Source organism: Stegodyphus dumicola, chromosome 5, assembly GCF_044657685.1.
Source record: "Stegodyphus dumicola isolate Sdum_Otavi_A_Nest chromosome 5, ASM4465768v1".
NCBI lineage: Eukaryota > Metazoa > Arthropoda > Arachnida > Araneae > Eresidae > Stegodyphus > Stegodyphus dumicola.
In genome coordinates, this window is record NC_140772.1 from 6,672,066 (window position 1) to 6,696,541 (window position 24,476).

Consider the following 24,476-nt stretch of genomic DNA (forward strand, 5'->3'; position numbering starts at 1 on the left):
ACACTGAACATACAATAAAGAAAATCTAACTGCAATCCAAACATCACTGCAAAATCTTAAAAATAACTGCATAATGGACATTCTGAAGAACTATTTTTCTGCAGTCAACATTATTTTGCAAAATGTGTTAAGTATCTTATGTGAAATATAGCTAAATATATAGAAATTTTTACAATCTAAGAAACAGGTATGCACATGTGCAAAGTAAATGCGGAAAAATACTTTAAAGTAGGGATGCAAAACGTTTTTTAGCAGAAGTTGCCACTAACAGAAACAACTTGGTTGCCGAGGGCCAAAGCGTATGCAAAACATTTTTAGGAAGGGGGGTGGTTCAATGCAATAAGTCATTTAATTTGCAATTCAGACATGTAATCAGATTAAAATTGATTTGGAGACCATTATGTGTGTATGTAAGCTAAAAGGGATGGGGTTTCCCTTGCATGTACTACTGGTCCCAAAACACCCAGTTCAGCTTTTGTGCATGAGAATTTAATACTTGTATACAAATATTTTAAGAAAAATGTGTACAAGTTAGCATATATATTACATAGTTAAATACATTAGTGTGATGGTTGAGACTGAATTTTATGAAAAATTTTTGATATATTTGGTTAAAGTTAGTTGTTGATATTCATAACACACATTGCAAGTGTTGATCTGCCACTTTATTTCTTAATTTTGACTTTTTTTAGATTCATAAGAGAAAATGTTTGTTCACAAATATATGTGCTACCAAACATGGAAGCAAACCTGCTTGCATTATTTTTAAGTGCAAAAATTCGGCAGGTGGAGTTCTATAAAAGTCCAGAATATCTAAATCATGGAATCTGGATATGCATAAGTCAGAAGTTTGTAAATCGATAAGTTCTCATTGAACATCTTCTGGACCTTCTTCAACTACAAAATCGATAAGTTCTCATTGAACATCTTCTGGACCTTCTTCGACTACAATGGATCCCTGACCAGTTTAAATTTAACCTCATGCAACTCAAAGTCTGTAAATCGCTTTTCAAAAGAAATAAGCAGCCTCTCTATTTGATCTGAATAAGCCAGTTGTTTATCTAGAAAATTTTCTGAGTTTCTTCAAGTAAAAAAAAATTGACAAAATTTTTACAGCCAAGCGTTGCTTTGAGAACAGATGGAGTTTTAGTTTGAAAGCAGATACTGCATTGGCCAGGTGATTGATGAATTGGTTTTTTTTTCCCATCATTTTTTTTTTTTTTTTTTTTTTTTTTTTTTTTTAGGTCATTCAGAATAGCTCTCACATCAACTAAAAATGCTAAGTCACACTTAAAAGATGGTTCCTTTAGCATCCTAATTTGCTTGCCATTTTCATCAAGGAATGGTAAAGTCAAAAGTCGTTAATTCGGACACCCATAATCCGGAATGATCTATAGTCCGGACCTCAATGCTACAAACTTTCTGCGCATGCGTCGCGTTGACCCTTATGGCTGCGAATATGCGTGTGTGCATGCGCATAATACATTTACGCATGCGCGTTTAATGTATAATGAATGGTATAAGCTAAGCTAAAATTATCTAATGCAGTTAATGCTGCAGATTGCGTTGTTCTTTAATCTTCGAATTCGATCCGGCTTATTATTTGCAGACTGTTAGAGCAATTTTATAAAAGTAAGCTTGAACTTTCGATTATATCAAATAGAATTTCCGATATATATTTACTAATATGTAAATGATCTACAAAGCGAAAGTATGTTTCGAAGTCCATTAAACAAAAAGTGGAATTGCTGCACAAAATGGATAAAGGCATAGTCTTTGTTTCTCTAACCATTCCGAAATCTGTTTATCAATTTCACGCTGCTCTGGGCGGGGGACACCGCGGCGCGCAATGATTTGGAAGTTGATCTGTCAGCAGTATCCTTATCTTCAGGGCAGATGTTTTTATTTTATTTGGCTTATAATTCCTTACTAAATGTAGTATTTAATCTCGATGTACTCCGTCTTTGATATGATTTAAATCCAATTCCTCGTCATTGTAATTCGCTTCCTATAGTGAAGACAGTGACACAGAGGTTATTGAAAATGAAAAAATTTTGATTGACAAATTAGTCGGTATTCTCGACACAGCAATTATAGGACTTGAACAGCAGAACTTTGTAACTGAACAAGAAATTATGTCTGTTTACAGAATTAAAGAGAAAGTATTATCACATAAAACGAAGCAACTTAAACAACTTACATTGAAAGAAATGTTTAATAAAGTAAACAAATAAATATTAAGCTTTTTTTTTTGTAAATTTTGATACCTTTTAGATCATAATTGTTCTTTATTTCATAAATTACAGTTTCATATTTTTAATTTTATAATTTCTGCATGCCATCTTACCAGATTTAAACTGATGATCTATAATCCGGAAAAATTGATAATCCGGAATGGCCGAAGTCCCGATGAGTCCGGATTAACGACTTTTGACTGTATTATTTCATCAATCAAATCAGCAAGCCTTTTCAAAGCTTCTCTACGGCTCAACCATCGTACTTCAGAGCAATAAATGAGATCACTATGTGATGCATCAGTGTGTTCTAGGATTTCCTTAAATTGACTGTGGTTTAAAAAGCATGTGAGGGAATAAAATTGATTACATCGCTCACTACTTTCATTAGGCGGTCAAATCCTAGTTCTTTTGCATATAGCTGTTCTTGGTGTATGATACAATGATACCCAAGCAAATGTTTTCCTCTATCATTCTCTCACAGTAGACTCCCCTAAGTTTATTCACTAAGATTTCAGATTCCAAACAAAAATAGTACCCTATGTGTCATTTATGTGCATATTGTTATATTGTGCTTCTATTCAAAAGTAAACAAAATTTATTTCAAAATTTTTATTATTTTTTCTCAAATTTTAAAAAAGCATTTTCATGTCATAATGGTAACTAGCCATCGATCATAAAACCACACATCTGTATTGTCATTTCCCAAAACTGAGCTTCTTTTTCTAAAAGAATGGCATGGAAAAAATGTTTCTAAATGACAAAAGAAAATAAAACAAGAATAAAATTCAATATTTTACCTATATTTATTTAAACTCATAATTTTTAATAAATATCGGTAAAATATTAAAGTCCACAATAACACAAGAAATGAAATTATGAAATATAGAGTATTCGATGTATGAAATATTTACTAAACGAAAATACAGGACAACAGAAAATAGAATTGTTATTATTGCAACACTGGAAAAAGTGCAAGAAAACAATACTTAAAGGAACAGCAGCAATCATTTAACAGAGTACCAAAATTTCCAAATATTAAGCCAACCTGCACATAAGATTCTGTTGTAAAAATTCAATCAAAAAATCTAGCAAAACTTCTTCCCTGGTCTTTGCTTGCACAACTGCTTGTCTGTTTATCACAGATATATATACTTCCACTTAAAAAAATGTTGTAAATAACCCAAATATTCCTGTTGTGTCATTTTTAAATGTAAAAGACTATATATTTAAAAATGTAAAATTTTTTTCACATATTTCTATTTAGGAAAATTATGCATTCCTTATAAAAAAGAAATAAGAGGAAATTTCTAGGCTATTATTTTATATTTTTTACTGCTACATTTTGCTAAACTATGCAACACTATAAAGAACTCATCCACACACACCTCAAAATTACCTTCTATTAAAAAGAAATGATTCCTTGCAATAACCATAAAGAATGTTACATTATTTAAACATTAACATAACAAAATAATGCTTCCAATAAAACGAGACTTATCTTCAGCTTGGAAATTATGACTAAGCACTGATGTCTACTAAAAGCTCTTACACTAAGCTGACTACTGATAAAAAAGCTAAGTCAAATCTTGAGGAAAACATTAGTTAAATTATGAATTAAAAACATCAATCAGATTCTGAATTGATGAATATTTAATTGTTCTTCTTATAATATATATATCTGACAATGCAGAAAACTTACTTCGGACGATAGAGCAGGAGGTAGAAGATTCAGAGGCCATGCTATAACCTGCAAAAGTAACAAATATATTTAGAAATTTTCAACAGTTATTGCACATATTAAAAATGTTTTTTACATTTACAATCGGATGTCAAAAATCTTGAGAAAGCAGTATGCCAATTTTTATGAGATACTGACATTAAGTTAAAAACTAATATAAATTATGAAAAGTTCTGCATTGCTGGATGTGAATTTTTGAGTTTTTTTAAACAGCTTTGTGTGCATTTGTCCTGAGTTATGTCCATCGGACTTTGAAAGGAGAATGAAAACAGGAGTCTGATGAATGGGGCGTACTTTTGATACAGTTTTTTTGTTCTATATTTCCTGACCTCACAATAGCTTCATTAAGCATTCAAACAGCATTACACATTTGGAATTCTGTGTGCTTAAAATCGAAAAACATTGTGCAGAATCAAATTAAAAGGCATCAGATATGTATCTATGAGATCAGTGCAGCAATAACAAATGTCAAATAAGATATTACAACAGAATACCTACAAACATCTTTTTATTAACACTAAATAATAAAAAAATACCCTTCATATCTTTCATGAAGTCTTTTGAGAAAGGCAGTTCCACATACGACTCATTGTGTCAGTCATTACAAACTAATAATTAAAGTATTCAGGTGTGGCATAGACTCCATTAGGATTGACTTATTTACACATCTTTAGGGCTAAGTTCTTAGACTACATAAACCACTGCATTATGTTATACTATGCTACATTATGAAGAACTTATCCACATGAAAGACCTCAGAATTTTAATTAAATGGAACTGACAATGATACATTTCATTCTGAAATATATTCCCTAAAAGTTCAGATACACAAATAACTGATTTCTTCAAAAAGATGTAGTTTTACAGTTATGCTTTTGTAAATACATAATACATTACAGTATTAGAACAGTACATATGTACTAATTTTTCTGTGTATCCTTGACGCCTCTCGTAAGTATACAAAGCACTTTTCTGTTTTCATTAACAAAATGCATTTTAGGTTAGTTTTGAGTGATATACTAAAATATTAAGTGTTAGTTAAACATTTACTGCTGTTTATTTTACATTTTATTGTACATAAAACGATTTTTCAAAGTTGGAATGACTGTTTTCTCTTTTGCTATTCCCGTTTTCAGCTTTTTTCGGATTATCCATGGCGGCCACGCCACCCAATTTTGCAGATAATCGGGAGTGTACTGTATATTGTACAGCATTATTACCATACCACTGAAAAGCACTATTTTCGATAAAACAAGACGTTCTATGGAGTCTATAAAACAAAGGTACCATGTAGTATTTTAGCCTCAAACTACCTGCAGCTAGGTAGAAATCCCCATTAAGGATGCTTCAGGTTTCTAAACAACATTTACAGTTACGACACTAGTTTTCTGTTCACCGAGAGAGAGATTTTTACAAAAATGAAATAGTGTTGAAGATTAATGTACTTGCCAGTACTCAAAATTTCAATTGTGCATACAACCAGCATATACAACTGTGCGTACAACCAACATCTGACCACAAGTGCATGAGAATTGACATTAAAGCAAAATATATGCTGCTAAAGCCTTAAAATCATGAGAAATGTAAGCTAAATTTTCTTTAAAATTTGAAAAGAGAAACTGCTTAGGTAAGATTATGGTATTTAAGAACTACTAATATTCCCGTTTTATAAAAATAGAATTTTTTTTAGTTTAAGTCTTCATAGTAAAATGAATAATAAATCTACTAAGGATTTCCTAAATACAATACTTGTAAAAAGTACCAAGTTTTTCTTTGCTAAAAATACAGCTGCAGCAATTAAAATATACTTCGAATGTTTAAAATAAGTCAAAACTCATGCATTTTTTAGATATATATGCTTTAGAAAAATATTAATTGAAAAATTACCTCATTCTCCTCTTTTGGCTCTCTTTCCTGATGATAAGGTCCCTTTCCTTTAAATAAAAAAAAAATCAATCTTTCCTGTATGTATGACGCACGTTTAACAAAAATGCATATTCAACAAAAAATTAACATTAACATGGAATCTAACAAAGAAATAGATTCTTGGGAAAGGCACTTCATTTAAAAAATTAATTAATTAATTAAAACCAAAATTATAAACAATTCAAAACAGAAATTTATTTTAAATTGTCAATACTTTATCTGTACCATCAGCTTTTCTGTATGATTAACAAAATATGATCAACAAAAACACATATTAAAATGCATTCAAGATGCCAGATAGAAAACAATACACTAAATATTGAGTTAAAAAAGAAGAAAATGACACTATATTAAACATTAAATTACCACATATGCCAAAAAAAATTACTATTAATTACCTGCATCCAGCAGGGCATCTGCTTCCCTCATCAGGAAATCATCGAAATCTTTTTTAAATCCAAGTACCTTTTTCAACACCTGAAAAGGATAAAATTCCAATTAGAATGCTGTATAAATTACTCTTACATTCAACAAAAAACTTCAGTAACTTTGAAAGCATTTTATTGCACTTCATATAATCTCTAACACAGATGCACAGCATTACTCAATGCAAATAGAGCTTATAGGTAAGAAAAATTGGAAACTCATACAGTACATATGCTGGCCAACAGAAAAAAAGGTTTCAAAATATATTTTATTTCAAACCAATTCAGTAAAGTGTTGTTTACTGAACTGCTTTGAAATGAAATTCATTACTCTGGATAATGAAAAAGCAGGCAGTGAAAGCTGTTTAAAATGCAAACACAATGTTTACAATTAAGACACTTTTTTAATGTGATATGAAAGTCTCTTAAAAGGAATGTTTCTTTTAAACCTATATACATGTACCATTTATTGTATAGACAGCAGATTTTTCCATCCACTTGAGATCAGAGTCCCGAGTCAAAAGGATTTCACATTAAAGCATCCTATGATGAGCCACAGCAAGATGGAAAGCCAGACATCAACAGATATTAGCATCCAACATTCAAGTGAGCTAAGAAACAGCCACCTAATTTGGTACCAAGAGATTTTGGTCAATGTCTTTCACAAGTTACTACTTCAAAGAATGACCTTATTTGCTAATAATGGTCCCACTGAAGAGGTGACAAAATGTCACGCAACTGCAAAAAAAGCTTGCTATTACAAGTGGCTGTTAAAAGAAGCTTACACAAATAATTTACAAATGTATTTTCAGGTGCCTTGAAGTAAAGTTTGAAGAAACTGAACTTAATCACATAAGGTGGTACTATGAGCGATGAATTGAGCTGAGTGCTCTGGGTAGAGCTGGAGCACAAACTGAGAGGTGAAATTTCTAACATTTCAAAATTTTGAAATTCATATAGCACATATATATACAAAAAAACTAAACTCTGAAACTGGATGAAATGCCCAACCAAGCTTTTTACTCCAAGTAATCCAGATTTGGTTAGAGACAGCTAAATCATGATTTCTGATCTGGACAAAATGCGACACTCAATACAATTTAGTGCAACACAATCTAAAAAAAGCTCGTTTTGCTGAAAATAACGGGTTTGTTTCAGCGTATATGGATGTACTGACTTCTACATCATTCAGAATGGATCTCCTGATGGCTCAAATGCAGAGAGAAGAAATTCTTAAAATCTTGGTAATGCCTTGTACTACTGCCACTGGCGATTCCATCTTTTTTATACATCAAAATGGCCAAGTTCATTAACTTGAACGCATGAGGAAATAACAGAGCTTATGGAATGGTGCTCAGAACTGAATCCACTGTTGATTGACTTTTAACTTTATCTATTGTACACTCAGTAGGGAAACCTGGGGAAAATCTCCCATAACCTCATCTATCATGTAACAAATTTAGTTTCCCACAGACTCAAGATATCTACAATCTTTATTAAAAATTCTGACAAAATTCCTTAGTGTGTATCTCTTTTTTCTCTGAAAGACACGTATAATAATGAATTTTTTATAATAGTTGGGTTTCCTGTAAATTTATACTTTCTCACATTTTTATTAAGTTCCCACATTCATAAATATATTTAATAGTGTACCACATATTTATCAGCAGCTGTCTGTTTATTTAAATTACCTATCCCCTTATCAATTGAGCAGAGTACATACTCAATTTACAAAGTGTTTTCTTTATATTGATACCAGTTTTATTAAATAAAGAAACATTGAACAAGAAAGATAAGAATTGAAAAGGTTCAGATTTTAACAACTGCTCAAAAGGGATCATTTTAAATTTATTACAGTTTATCAGTTGAGATTTTCACCAGACAGTGCCCAGGTGAAATAACAAAACATTTCATGGGAAATTAGATGAATATTCATTTAGACTAACATGAGAAATTTTATGCAGTTTTCAAAAGTGGAAAAAAAAATAAGTTATATAATTCTATAAAAATATTTAACATTTTAATCCGATTCATTTATACGAAAATTCATTATTTAAATGTATTTTTATTTAAATCATTTACATCAAAAATTAAAGAAACAATATTCTTAATAATCGCATCAGCTGCTTTATAGTTTAGTTCATTAATTCATAACAATATAATAATGTGGCCTGACCTGAGCTTTTAGAGTGGAAGTCAAGTGTTGAATCTTAAATACAATACAATGTCTCATTTTGATAATCTTTTAAAACAAAGCATATTAACAAAAAGAAAAGTTTTCCAAGGCAGCTGTCTCAAACTGGTGGCCTGCTGGCTAGCAGTTTCACATGGCTTGGGAATATATTCTCAGCAATGTAATAAACATTATTATGACAAGACTTTAAAGATGAAGTTCAAGGTTTCAATGATTCATAGTCCACTTTTACATTATTTTGCTTACCCTTCAAAACAAATATGGGAATCACTCAAAAATACTCATAAATGGAAGTGAGACTTTTTCAAAGATTTCAAGCTACAGATCTGACAAAATTTTATTCATTCTTATCAAAAATATAAAATACCCTCAGTTGTGAATTATTGAAAATAAGAATAATAATTTTATTTGAGTGTACATTTACGTGTGAACATTTTTTCTGAGCTGTTGAAATTTAATAAGAAAAGAATGAGACTGACTGATGGTCATATATCAGGTGTTGCAGCTCAAATCAGTAGCCAAAAATAAAGAAATTCACTTATTGATGTATAGATATATGTTTTTCAGTATAGGCTGAAGCAAAGCTTAATAAATAAAAGAAAGAGGAATAAGTTGTCATTATTTCTACTCAAGTTTTGGCCACTTGGAAATATTTTCTAAGCTGTTTATTTTTACCGTAAGTAAGTTAACCATTAATTCAACATCATTAGAATTGTTGAAAATCAAGCATTTAATTGGTATTATGTGCAGTTTAAGTGGCATCATTGTTTTGTTGTATTATTATGTTTTATGCATCTGGCATCACTATTATTTTCTTCATTCTAAAAGCTGTCATGTAAACAATAAGATGTATGTAAGTTCTCTTTACCTTTTTTGTTAATAAAGTCCAAAAATTAGCCATTACTCTGTTTGTTAATTTTATAACAAGAATTATTTTGAATAAGCCGGTTTTATGCATCAGGCCCACATTCAACTTATATTTGAGACAACTCCTCTCAGATGATAATGCTCACAGAAAATAAAATGGATAATATCATAGAAAAGTTTATCATAATTATACACACCTTCATCAGGTACTCCATTTCTGCCTGAAGCTCTGAAAAAAAAAATTAAGCTATTATCTGAAAGTTAAAGACAGATATGTACTGATTTCAAGTAAAAAATAGGCTTGTTTTCTTACTGAAAAATATCTGTATACAAATATAGTGGCCATGGTTTTAAATATCAATGGCAAAAGTGACATAATTGGCTACATATAAAATTCGAAATTGCAGAAACAATTCTTAAAAAAGTTACAAGTTACTTGTTTACACACAAGTTAAACACTGTTTTAAAATGCTAACGGTTTTTGTTTAAAGGAATGACATCTGCTGCTTTAGAGAATTAGTTATCAATATGATTTATATAAATGAAATTTATACAGTAATCCGAACGTCGATAATCCAGAATGATCTATAATCCGGACCTCAAAGCTACAAACTTTCTGCGCATGCGTAATACCTTTATGCATGTGAAAGATACGCTTATGTGTGCAAGTTTAATGCATAACGGGCGGTATAAGCTAGGCTAAAATTATCAAATTATCTATTTCAGTTAATGTTGCAGATTCTGTTGTTCCTTAATCTTCTAATTGGATCCGGCTTATTATTTTTTGCAGCCAAATAATAGCAGTCAAAATGTTGAATCTTAAATGCAATAAGTCATCTCATTTTGATTATCTTTGAAAAGGAAGTACAGTCAAAAGTCTTTAATCCGGATGCCCTTAATCCGGAATGATCTATAATTCGGACCTCAAAGCTATAAAGTTTCTGTGCATGCGTATCTGCATAATGCGTTAAAGCATGCGCATAATGCCTTTACGCTTGCACATAATACATTTGCGCATGCGCGTTTAATGTATAATGGACGGTATAAGCTAAGCTAAAATTATCTAATTATTTATTTCAGTTAATGTTGCAGATAGCGTTGTTCCTTAATCTTCTAATTGGATCCGGCCTATTATTTTTTGCAGACTGTTAGAGCAATTTTATAAAAAGTAAGATTGAACTTTTGATTTTGTCAAAAAGAGTTTCCGATTCTGGAGCCATAAAAGGATCTACAAAGCGAAAGCACGTTTCGATGTCCATCAAACAAAAAGTGGAATTGCTGCAAAAAATGGATAAAGGCATATCCTTTGTTTCTACAACCATTTCGAAATCTGTTTATCAATTTCACACTGCTCTGGGGGGGGGGCAATGAACTGGAACTTTATCTGTCAGCACTTTTCTTATCTTCAGGGCAGAAGCTTTTATTTTATTCAGGTTATAATTCCTTACTAAATGTAGTATTTCATCTCGATGTAGTATAAGCTAAGCTAAAATTATCTAATTATTTATTTCAGTTAATGTTGCAGATAGCGTTGTTCCTTAATCTTCTAATTGGATCCGGCCTATTATTTTTTGCAGACTGTTAGAGCAATTTTATAAAAAGTAAGATTGAACTTTTGATTTTGTCAAAAAGAGTTTCCGATTCTGGAGCCATAAAAGGATCTACAAAGCGAAAGCACGTTTCGATGTCCATCAAACAAAAAGTGGAATTGCTGCAAAAAATGGATAAAGGCATATCCTTTGTTTCTACAACCATTTCGAAATCTGTTTATCAATTTCACACTGCTCTGGGGGGGGGCAATGAACTGGAACTTTATCTGTCAGCACTTTTCTTATCTTCAGGGCAGAAGCTTTTATTTTATTCAGGTTATATTTCCTTACTAAATGTAGTATTTCATCTCGATGTATTCTGCCTTTCATATGATTTAAATCAAATTCCTTGTCATTACAAATATCACGAATACACATCAAATAGTTTCCTGGTTGCAATTTTCTGATTTCGACTATGCGTAATGTATGCTTTACGCATGCGCGCATTGAAAGAAATGCTTAATAAAGTAAATAATAAGCTTTTTTTTGCAAATTTTTATACTCTTTAGATCATAATTGCTCTTTATTTCATAAATTACGGTTTCATATTTTTAATTTTATAATTTCTGCATGCCATCTTAAGATAATAGATTTAGATTTAAACTGTTAATAGATCATAGATTTAAACTGATGACCTACACTGGTGTGCAAAAATTAAGGACGAGACGGTTTTTTTCAATATAACTTTGTACAAAAGCTTTCCAAATCAACACATTTAATACCGTAAGATCCCCAATACGTAAGGACATGAGTAATGTAAGCAACACTTACTAAAAGAGAAATCAGAGGGATTAAAAAGGAGCTTTATTGAAAAAGTAGCATGGAGCGCAATGTGACTGAAGGCCGAAACATCCCTGTGATGGGTGTCCAGCAAGAAACATCCGGTCTTTAATAGGGGATATGATCTCCCCTGACTGCTAGGCAGGTTTCACAGAGTCTGCCCATGCTGAGAATGAGGGTGTCAATGAGTTGTTGAGACATTGCTGCCCATTCGTCTTGCAGCGCCAATCGAAGCTCTGGAATCATTACTGGTGGTAAGGTACGAGCTGCCAAGCGTCTGCCTAGAAAATCCCATACATGCTCGATGGGATTGAGATCTGGAGATCGTGCCGGCCAATCCATACGTTCAATATCCTCACTCTCTAAGTGCTGTTCGGCAGCTACTGTGCGATGACATGGTGCATTGTCGTCCATGAAAATGAACTGCGGATCCATAGCTCCTCTAAAAAGACGCACATATGGAAGAAGAATCTCATTACAATAACGGGTCCCGTTGACTGAACCTGCGTCGAAGATGTGAAGGTCTGTATGACTACCAAGCATGATGCCTCCCCAAACGAGAACACCGCCACCTACATACCTGTCCCTTTCAATGATGTTCGAGGGATGATTGCCACTTCCCCGCTCTCTCCAGATGAGTATGCAATGAGAATCGCTGCTCAGACTGAATCTGCTCTCATCTGTAAAGAGTACTCTTCCCCATTCATTGTCTCTCCAATTCCGGTGTTCCCGGCACCACAGAGAACGCCTTCTCCGATGGACAGGCGTTAGAGGTACACACCGTACAGGGCGTCGTGCAAACAGACCACCACCGTGCAGTCTTCTGGCCACGGTAAAATGCGTTATTGGTCGTCCAGTCGCCTGTGTCGTGTGTCTAGCAATTTCTCCCGCCTGTTTCTTCTGGCCTGTAAGGCAATATACCGGTCATGTACGGGTGTGGTTCCTCGTGGACGACCACTACTAAACCCCCGGATAGCTGTTCCTGTAGTTTGAAATTGTCTCCAAAGTCGTTAAATGATGCTGTGAGCAATTCTGAATCTGCATCCACACTTGTCACACTGCGGCCTTCCTTCAACTTCCCAATGATTCGACGTCGGGTAAAAGCATCCAGATGTCATCTAACAGATTGATTATTCGCCATTTCTCGCTGAGGCAGTAACTCGGTGTGATTTTAACTGCTATAGGGCATGCAATCTCTTTGCCAGAAATACTGATCTTACACCGACAACATGCTTTATACTACTCAGACACTCCCCCATTACGTCTACCTACATATCTGTGCATGTGCTACCGTACATCACCTTACTTAATATCCTGATTGTTCTTTCTGTCCGCTCTGCCTCTTCGTTCAGCTGATATGCTAATTTTTCGACTTCGTCCTTAATTTTTGCACACCAGTGTATAATTCGGAAAAAACCCTAATCTGGAACAGCCGAAGTCCCATTACACGATTTACCATTACATGATTAACAAAACCCAATTGGGAAATAATATACTAACCATCGAGTTAAAAAAGAATAAAATGACAATAAATATATATAAAAGATTCAGTTCCAGCATAAGCCAAAAAAAAAAATCTCTTAATTACCTCCATTTACTACTCTTTCGAGAAGTAACTGGCATGTCTTGCAGAGTTTGAGGATCTGAAAAAGAGAAAATTAGAATTGAAGTGCTGTATATTTTTTTTTTTTTTAAGATTTAAATAAAAACTTCAGTAACTTTGAAAGCATTGCATATATTTCATATATATTATTATACTATATATGTGCAATATATTGCACTTCATATAATCTCTTATACACATATTCTTTGCTTTCAAATAGTTGACACCAGTTTGCTTGTACAAAAACTTCACTTGTATTTGTGTTTGCTTACTAGAAGAAATGTATATATATATTAAAAAAAAGAGAGAGAGAGAGTGAGTTTTGATTACACCAGGGCTTCTGCACAGTATCACATGATGCCAAAAAAAAAAGTTATATAATTCTATTATAGAATTTATTTAACATTTTAATTAATATAGAATTTATTTAACATTTTAATCCAATTCATTTAAATGAAAATTCATTAATTAAATATATTTTTATTTAAATCATTTACATTAAAAAATTAAAGAAACAATATTCTTAATAATTGCATCAACTGCTTTATACTTTAGTCATTAAATCATAACAATAGAATAAATAATGTGGCCTGTCCTGAATTTTTAGTGGGACAGTAAGTGTTGAATCTTAAACACAATAAAACGTCTCATTTTGATAATCTCTTTTAAAACAAAGTATATTAACAGAAAGAAAGGTTTTCCAAGGCAGTTGTCTCAAACTGGTGGTCTTCCGGCTGCACATGCTCCCTTGAACCAATTTCACATGGCTCAGGAATATATTCTCAGCAATTTAATAAGCATTATTATGACAAGACTTTGAATAGAAAGTTCAAAATTTTAATGATTCATAGTCCACTTTTACTTTATTTTCCTTATTAAAAATACACACGAGAACTGCCCAAAAAATTTCAGAAACAGAATTAATTCATTTAATATAATTCATGTAAATATATATATTTTATTTGTATACATTTTTTCAAACATTTCAAGCTACAGATATGACTAAATTTTATTCATACTTATCAAAAAAAATATCCTCAGTTGTGAATTTTTGCAATAAGGAAAATTACTTTGTTTGAGTGTAGATTTATAAATGAACATTTTTTCCGCACAGCTGAAAATCAATACAAAAAGAATTAGATTGACTGATGGTTATTAGGCATTGCAGCTCAAATCTGTAGCCAGAAATACTTTGAAATAAATTGAAAACTGTTTATTTTTAACTTAAGTAAGTAAGTTAGTCATTAATTCAACATGCTAGAATTATTTGCAACAAGACGCTTTTAAATCTTGCATTTGGCCAAATTCAATTTATGTTTGAGGCTACTCCTCTTCAATAACAACATTTACAGAAAATCAAATGGATAATGTCTTCAAAAAGTTGCATTATATTTATACAAACCTTCTGAAAGACATGCCTTCTAGTCTCTGCATCCTCTGTAAAAAAAAAGAAAAAAAAGAATCAAGGTATCTGAAATTTAAAGAAACATATGTACTGATTATGAAAAAAATAATGCTTAAATTATCTCTATACAAATATAGCGGAAATGGTTTTAAATATCAATGACAAGCGCAATTGGTGACATACAAAATTCAAAACTGCAGAAACAACAGTAAACACTGAAAATGCGAAGGGTTTTTGTTTAAAGGTGCTGCTGCTTTAGAGAAATAGTTACAAATAGAATTTGTTAATTTATATAAAAGAGGAAATGAAAGTTTTTTGGAGACTAACTGAAGAATAAATTATTAATATTACTGTGACTTAAAAACCAATTACAAACATGTTACATTTTTTGGGGGGGCCAGAGTCAGAGAAACAAAGATGGCCTCGTATTGTGAAAAGGCAGACAATAGTCATTCTCTATGTTAGACACCATACAGTATGTAAAATTCCAACAAACAGAAACATAATTTAGATATAAAATTCTAACTTCTAAATCAGCAGTTCCCAATCTATGTACTTCCCAGTGACTCTTCAAGACTAACAATTTTTGCATGTACAAATACTGCAGGAACGCATAAGTTTAAACTTTTCGATTAAAATTTCTGAAATCTGCTTGAAGCTTCTCAAAACTCGCATAAATACAGTTTTGCTGTGTGTTTTACTGCTTCCTAGGGTCAAACTAATACTGTGTGTTCTTGTGAATGGTATAAATTTAGTGTATTCACCACTATTTGTTAAAAAAATTATTTACTTTTCTTTTTTGTAGCTGACGGAGTACAGCACAAAGTCCGAAATCCGGACGTCCATTATCCGGAATGATCTAAAATCTGGTCTTCAAAGCCACAAACAATTTTCTTTCTTTCTTTCTTTTTTTTTTTTTGGTACGCTTTACACATGCGCATTTGATTTTTCCTTCCATAATAAAACATGTGGAGATTTTTCACTTAAAAATTTCAATTCTTAATATCACTTAGGCACTAAATAAAAATCTCGTTATGGAAAAACAATCATGTAAGCATAAATTTGTGAGATTAATAACTTGGCTCCATAGCTGAGTATCTGCTTGGCATACATCTCAAACCGAAACATTCACCTATTTTATATCCCTGACGCTGGCCTGGCGAGTCATTATTTATTATATTTTGCTTTCATCACCACATGTTTATCAATACATGACAGCTTCAATAATAACTCATGCTGTGATGTCTAAACTTAGTAATTGAATATTAAGAGTATGGCAACCCTTTATGCTAACATTAGGCTTGGCGATGATTATAAATTTTTAAATGTTCTAAGAAATTTTGATGAGGAAAAATTCAACAAAAATTTCTTTTCATATGCTAAAAATAGATTTTGTTAATGAAACTCACAGGCCAAAAGATTACTATGTTGGCATCGGACAGCAAAATTTAAGGAAGACGAAATTTTTGGAATTCGGGGAAGCACCGAGTGGCAAAATTAAGGGATGAGAAGTATTTGTGATTTAGAAAAAGCACTGGGATCCAAAGTTTAGGCATGCTGGAAATTTAGAACTTGGGAAGATGCTTTGTAGCAGAATTTAGGACCCCAAGAGACTGCACCGGGTGGTATCGAGCGCCGGCCCTAGGTAAAGCCTTAAGTATATGTGGGAGTTTATTTATTCAGGACTTGGATTAGTTTGAAGCATGTACAAGAAATAAACATAGGTATAGTAAATAACTAATAAAATTCAGGTTTAATTCAGTACGGAGTAGGAGGAAGACAAATTTAGCGAAACAACTTGGCTTTCATTGCCAATCTTGTAATACACAGCCAATAATGTATAACAGATGCTATTAAGCTAAACTAAAATTATCTTTACTGATTCCAAAGCATTTCAGTTAATGTAATAGACTGTGTTGCTCTCTAATCTTCTAATTTGTTGCAGCTTATTATTTTTTGCAGACTGTTATTTAAATTTTAGAAAAATAAGCTTGAACTTTCGATTATGTCGAAAAGAGTTTCCAATTCTGGGGCTGCCTATGGATCTACAAAGCGAAACCATCTTTCGATGCCCATTAAACAAAACAAAAAGTGGAATTGCTGCAAAAAATGGATAAAGACATATCTGTCTCAAAATTATGTATGGCATTAGAAAGTCGACTGTATATGACATAAGAAAAAAGAAAAAGGAACTTTTTGAATTTTTTGTGGAAGCAACTTAAATAACTGACACTGAAAGAAACGTTTAATAAAGTAAAAAAATAAATATTAAGCTTTTTTTTGTAAATTTTGATACCCTTTAGATCATAATTGTTCTTTATTTCATAAATTACGATTTCATATTTTTAATTGTATAATTTCTGCATGCCATCTTACCAGATTCAAATTGATGATCAAATATCTGGAAAAATCCTAAATCCGGAATCGTCGAAGTCTCGACAAGTCCAGAATTCGGACTTTGTAGTGTATAAAATCAGATGGCGTACAAGATAATAAGAATGTCTGGGAAGAACAACTCTTATATGAGAACATCTTTATTAATATTAGTTTGGATAATTCCTTTTTAACACACTGTACACAATATAGAGTGGAAGCATTTGATGGAAATCAAGGCTTCTGTAAAGCAGTATCTAGTTTCGAAAGCGGAATTGAAGGCAAATTTCAAGTGAAAAGTTTGAACATCAAATAGCCTCACAAATGTTTAATTGTTCATGCCAATAATAGTTTAATTGCTCATGCCATGGGATGAAGAAAGCCTGATACAATGTTCTGTTTTGTAACCATAAAGGACCTTCAATGGACTTCTTGGAAAAAACAAACCTAAAAGTAGGGAGAGCCATTTTGAAAGGCCATCGTTCTCCAAGGAATAAAGCTTAGAGGAAAGCATGGACGTCAACCGTCTGGATATTTTGAATGTCCCATATAAAATAACAACTCAGCAAGACTGTAGTGGAGATACTGAACATCATACATAAAAGGCCATCGCTTTCATAATTTATAGTCAGCAAAACTTACAGACATGATTCTCTGGGCATTCTCAAAACATAAAGACATGATTGGTAAATGGAATGGAAAACAGAAGATTTGGTAGGTAAGGAAGCTGTAGAATTTTTCTATTCAATTCTTCAACATAGTCATCATGTCCTGATTTCTCCTTCTAAAGCATGTCCAACAGCAATCTTATCTCTGGTGGAGTGCAGAGAACCTCTCTTACCATCTGTTTTGTATGTTCAGTGTTCATTGCTTAGATTAGTCATTCTAAACACTATGTACATATATACAATTTGGTGTTTAATAATTCTTTACTCACTGCTTAATAATTCTTTGCAAATTGGTGTTTAATAATCAACAGAAACCAAGCTGTTAATTTGAAATCCCCCAAACAGTTGATAGTTCATGCTGCGTCAGATGGCAAGATATCCAGAGATATTGTCCAAAATTAGTTTTACCAACTTTACATATAGTTAGCTATTTACCTAAAAATATGATTCTCTCTTTTAAGATGTTTTAAAACAGCTTTTGGATACAAATACTTGTGGTATTACACACTTAATAAAACTAGATGCCCAGTGCCTCACAAACTGGCTGCTCCAAAAGCAGATTTTGCTTATTTAGTATGAAAAGGAATTTGTAGTCCTTCTAAAAGCTGATGGAGTAGCCCTCTGCACATGGTAAAAAAATCAGATGGGTCTTTACGACCTCGCTGCAACTACTGTAAATGAAATTCAATCACCATTCCAGATAATTGCCCAATGAGGCATCAATATGATTTTACATCTACTTTAAACAATAACGCTATTTTTTTCTACATTATACCTCAAAAAAGTGTATCACCAAGTACCAATGAATAAAGAGGACATACCAAAAATGGCAATAGTTACTCCTTGTGGATTATTTCAGTTTAACTACATAACATTTGCCTTACATAAGGCTACACAAACTACACAAAAGATTACTAGATCAAATTTTGTCACATTTAAATTACTGTTTACTATATAGAGAAACAATATTTTGATTCCTTCATCATCTCTCAAAGAATATATCCGTTATATCAAAGAAGTTTTTATAAGGGGAAAAAAAAAAGTATAATTTGACTGTCAACCTTCCTAAATGCAGGATGCATAAAATTCTTAGGTTACATAATTGATGAAAGTACCTGTAGAATCATTCCTTTTGAAGTTATCCAAGATTTTCTGAAGACAAAAACTATTTTTGAACTCTGACATTTTTTGAAAATTCTTTGGTCAAAAGACACTGAAACACTTTTGAGTCTTGTAAACAGCTTATGGCACAAGTTACAAATTCTGTCCACCCAGACAAAAAAAAAAAATATATATATATATATATACATGGGAGCCACTAGGATACTTTTCCAGAAAATTGAGTCATAATGAAAAGAAATATAATATATTGGACAGAGAGGTTTTTACAATATTTGACACTATTAAATCCTTCAGATATCTGTTTGAAGGAAAGCGCTTTACAGTGTTTACAGAACATAAGGCACTCACAAAAGTCTAACAATTTTCCCCCTTGCCAAATTAATAACACTTATTTCATAGGTCAATTCACTACTGATATGCATCACATGTGAATGGTGCAAAAAAATTGTCCAGTCTCTTTCTCACATCAAATGGTTACTGATGTCATTCCTGTCAACTATGAACCTATTTTGCAAGCATTGGTTCAATGCAAGCATCAATTTTGCAAGCATCCAACCAGTATTGAATGAATTTAAATTCAAATGTAAACTTTCTGCTAACTGACTGCAAAGAAGCCACAGAGTTTTAAAACATGAACAGAATCATGCTTTTTGTTCACCTAAAGCTTTATCAATAAAACAGTTTGCTTAATTCTTCTTGGAACTAAGTTCTTATTCTATGTCTCTAGCACAAATACTTCTTTAGAAGAAGGATGATGTAATGTAAAATTCTATGAGTTCAAATCTAAGAAGGTTCAATGCATCTGAAGCAGCTTGATTTTACTGAAACTTTTATTACCATTACAAGATTAACTAAAGCCAATTGGAAAATAATGCACTAACCATCGAGTTAAAAAGAAGAAAATAACAATAAATATACATGAAAGATTCCAGCATATGCTAAAAAGATTTTTACTCTAAATTACCTGCTTCGATGAGGGCCTCTAATTGCTCCTCCCATTCGTCAATCATGTTCAATTTCAAGTGCAGTTCTTTGTACTGAAAAGAATAAAATCAAAATTAAAGTGTTGTATAAATTATGTTTACATTTAAATGAAAACTTCAGTAAATTTTATATAAGCCCTAAATACATACAAGGTGTGGCTATTAATTTTCAGGACTGCTCTAATAAAACCAGAACAAATGATGTGAAAAACGTAACCTTTTAATATGTTTCGAAGTAATCCCCATCTGCCGTAACACACTTTTGTGCTTGGCTGTATAAATTGTGGAAACAACTTTTAAAGTCCACTTTCGGAAGCCTCTTCAATGTCGACATCAGGTTCTTCTTGATGTCTTCAACATCCACAAACCGTGTTCTTTTGATCACAGCTTTGAATTTGGGAAACAAAAAGAAGTCTGTGGGGACCAAGTCAAAAGAATATGATCGAACAATTCCCAAACTCCAAACTGTGACGAAAGAAACATGCTTTGTGGAAATTGAAGACATCAAGAACAACGTGACGACGACATTGAAGAGGCTTCCGAAAGAGGACCTTAAAAGTTGTTTCCACAACTTATACAGCCGAGCACAGAAGTGTGTTACGGCAAATGGAAATTATTTCAAAACATATTAAAAGGTTACATTTTTTCACATCATCTGTTCTGGTGTTATTAAAGCAGTCCTGGAAATTAATAGCCACACCTTGTATATTCTTTGTTTTCTAAGCTTACACTACTCTACTGTTACAAGAGACCTGCACTTGTATTTGCGTTTGCTTACCGAAAGAAATACTAAAAAGGACCTATACTCTATATATGTAGGTATGCTCTATATTAAAAAAGGTATATTATATATAAAAGAGGGTATACACTATAAAAAGGGGGTACATTCTATATAAAGGAATACCCTTTTTTATATAGACTATAGCTATATATATACCAGGTTGTTCAATAAGTTCGCGGAACGGAAATGAAGAAACCAATTTTTATTTGTAAAAATGACTTTTTCAACGTAGTTTCCCTCAACTTCAATACACTTATTCTATCGGTCTTCTAATTTATGGATCCCTTGACTGTATTGGTTTTTCGGCAGCTCTGCAAAATATCCCTCCACGACAGCTATTATCTCTTCGTTTGAAGGAAATTGTTTTCTACGGAGATATTGTTTGAGGTGTGGAAAGAGCCAGAAGTCGGAGGGAGCTAAATCTGGTGAATAGGCTGGATGTTGCAACAATTCGTACTTCAATTCAGTTATTTTAGCAATGGTTTTTTGAGCTGTGTGTGCAGGTACGTTATCTTGGTGGAAAATGATTTTCTTCTTTTGTAATCCTGGTCTTCTTTCACGAATTTTTTCGTCTAATTGATTCAAAAGGTTACAATAATAATCCAAATTAATTGTTTTGCCAGTTTGAAGGTAATCTATGAACAAAATTCCTTTCACATCCCAAAAAACTGATGCTAAGACCTTCTTGGCTGATTTTTGCACACAAACTCGCTTCGGCGCCGAAGAGCCGGATTCACACCACTCCTTAGCCTCCTGTTTTGATTCAGGATTACGATGGTAGATCCAGGTCTCATCCATTGTGATAAATTGATGGATAAAGTTGCTTTTATTCTTCTTAAAACACTCCAAATGTCGCAAAAGTCGCATCCAAATGTGTTTTTGCTCCATCATTAGAGAATGCGGCACCCATTTTGCACAGAGTTTTTTGAAATCCAAATTAACACTCAAAATATTGCTCACTGTGCCCAATGAAATGCCTAAAGCCTCTGTTAAATCTCTTTCAGTCAATCGACGGTCTTCCAATACCATATCTTGTATTTTTCCGATGATTTCCGGTGTTGATGCAGTTTTTGGATGTCTCTCTAACGAATCGCCTTCAAGGCTGGTACGACCACTTTTGAATAAATTAATCTATCTTTATTATTTTATGAGTTATTAAACATCAAAATGGGTCAACCGGGACTTTATAAACACCTTGTATATTACTCTGTAGGGGCTGTATATATATATATATATATATATATATATATATACTCTTACACAGGGGCTTCATGTACAGTTTTACACAATGCAAGTAGAGCCTATGGGCCACAAAAACTGGAAACTTATATACTGGAGGTGCTGGTCAACAGAAGAAAATTTTTCAAAATATATTTTATTTCAAACTAGTTCACTAAAACGTTGTTTACTGAACTGCTTTGAAATAAAATTCATTACTTGCATACTGGAAAGAGAGGCCTAGAAAGCATATTAAAATGCAAATTAACAATGAAGATACTTTTTTAATGACCTGAATGTCTAAAAGGAGTGTGTGTTTTAAATCTGTATCTGTGTCTTTTAAATCTTGTATCTTTATTGTAGTAACAGCAGATTTTTGCATCCACTTCAGATCAGAATCCTGAGTCAAAATGATTTTGTGTTAAAACAACATGTGATGAGCCACAGCAAGATGGAAAGTCAGTCGCCAACAGATCCTAGCATCCAACATTTCAGTGAGCTAAGAGGTAATTACCTAACCTGGTTCCAAGAGGTAGGAAGCATTTATAGGCATATTGGTCAATGTCTTTCACAAGTTTCCACTTCAAAGAATGACCCTCATTTTCTAAAAATAATGGTGCCTCTGAACAGAAGACAAAATGCCACCCAGCTGCAAAGCAAGCTTCCACTGGCTATTACAAGAAGCTTACACAAAGAATTTACAAAGGTCTTTCCATGTGTGGGCTAGTCGTATGCATTTCTGTCTTCAGAGCAGTTTAAAGCTTGAAGAAACTGCTCTTAAAAAGTATGATATTTGACTAACGCACAGCCAAGCTTTCTTCAACAAGAAATCCAGATTTGGCCCACAGACGTCTAATCAATGACTTCTGATCTGGACAGAATGCAACACTCGAGAAATTCTTGAAATATTGGTAATTTCTTGTACTGCTGCCACTGGCAATTCCTCCCTTTTTTACACATCAAAATGGCCAAGTTCATTCAAGTTCATACATGAGGAGGAAATAACAGACCATATGGAATGGTGCTCAGAACTGAATCCACTGGAACATGACGGGGATACATTGTTGATAGACTTTTAACTTTAGCTATTGCACATTCAGTAGGGAAACCTGGGGAAAATCTCCCATAACCTCATCTATCAAGTAACAAATTTAGTTTCCCACAGACTCAAGATATCTACAGTCTTTATTAAAATTCTGACAAAATTCTTTAATGCATCTCTGTTTTTTTCTCTGAAAGACATGTGTAAAAATGAATTTTTTATAATAAATGCGTTTCCAATAAATTTAGCCTTTCTTACATTTTTATTAAGTTGTCACATTCATAAATATATTTAATAGTATACCGCATATTTAATCAGCAGCTATCTGTTTATTTAAATTGCCTATCCCCTTATCAATTGAGCGGAGTACATACTCAATATAGAGAGCATTTTCTTTATATGGACTTTAGTTTTATTAAATAACTCTGAATGAGACAGGAAAGAAAAAAAGGTGGGTCAAATGAAAGGGTTCAGATTTTAATAACTACTCAAAAGAAATATTTTTTTATTTATTACAGTTTATAGGTTAATACTGTCGACAGACACAGTCCATGTGGAAATGCAAAACATTTCACATGAAATTAGATGAATATTCATTTAGACTGGCATGAGAAATACATACATGCCAACCTTTGACACTCAAAAATCAGGAATTTTTTTAAGAAATCAGGAGATTTTTCTCAATGTTAAAAAGACTTTTTAAATGACAAAAATATAGTTTTTAATAATGAATTAACTTTAAATAGTAACTAATTCTTAAATGCAAGCAACACAAAAATACCTTACGCATAAAAAAACATTTTTATTACTTGCATCGTTTAAGGGGGGGGGGAAAGAGGGAATTTTAGTTTAAGAAAGAAACTTCCTAATTTTGTTCACTGCAATTGCCACGTAGGCCTGCTTTCACTAAGAAAAGTTTTTCTAATGTGTTATCACTAATATTAGATCTAAATTTAGTTCTCATTTACGCAACAACACTGAAAATCCTCTCACACTCTGCACTACTATGGGGAACTGTCAAGATGGCCAACACAATTCTAGACAGTTGACTATATTTTAAAATTCCATCAGCACCTTTCAGTTTTCCAATTAAACTCCACTGGGTGTCAACCTACCTGATTTTATAACTTCATCCAAGTTTTCTAATTATAAACTGCTGTTATGCTGCTTTTGGAACTACTTCAATTTTTCCTTCCTTTTAGAACTCCTTTCAAGATAATAATAAATATCAACAATGCATTCATCCACATTTATTGGTAAAGAAGCTACCCCTTTTTCAGCTGCTAAATCTAAGAGGTGACAGGTGCACCTCATAATCTGCAAATCTGAATTTTCCTTTCTTAAGATGCCTGCAACACCAGTCTTTTAAGCCTACCAATACTGGTGCATTATCAAGTTTTAATAATTAGCTGTGCTATATTAAAACTTGTCAAATGTCCTTCTAAAGTGGGGACAGAAAATAAACTGCACTCAATTTCTGAAGACTCCAGATTAAAAAAAGAAACAACAATTGGATACAGTTTTG

The 24,476-nt window shown here is 32.6% G+C and overlaps 2 long non-coding RNA genes across 2 annotated transcripts; one reads left to right on the plus strand and one right to left on the minus strand.

The window, feature by feature from the left end:
* Nucleotides 1-3,936: 3,936 nt before the first annotated feature.
* On the minus strand, nt 3,937-6,381 carry LOC146997028 (uncharacterized). Its single transcript, XR_015040989.1, has 3 exons — nt 6,300-6,381; nt 5,863-5,909; nt 3,937-3,984 (listed from the first exon to the last, which is right to left on the minus strand). It is a non-coding gene; the product is annotated as an uncharacterized LOC146997028 (long non-coding RNA).
* Nucleotides 6,382-6,872: 491 nt separating this feature from the next.
* Nucleotides 6,873-23,198, plus strand: LOC118191888 (uncharacterized). Its single transcript, XR_015041079.1, has 2 exons — nt 6,873-9,369; nt 22,273-23,198. It is a non-coding gene; the product is annotated as an uncharacterized LOC118191888 (long non-coding RNA).
* Nucleotides 23,199-24,476: the final 1,278 nt, after the last annotated feature.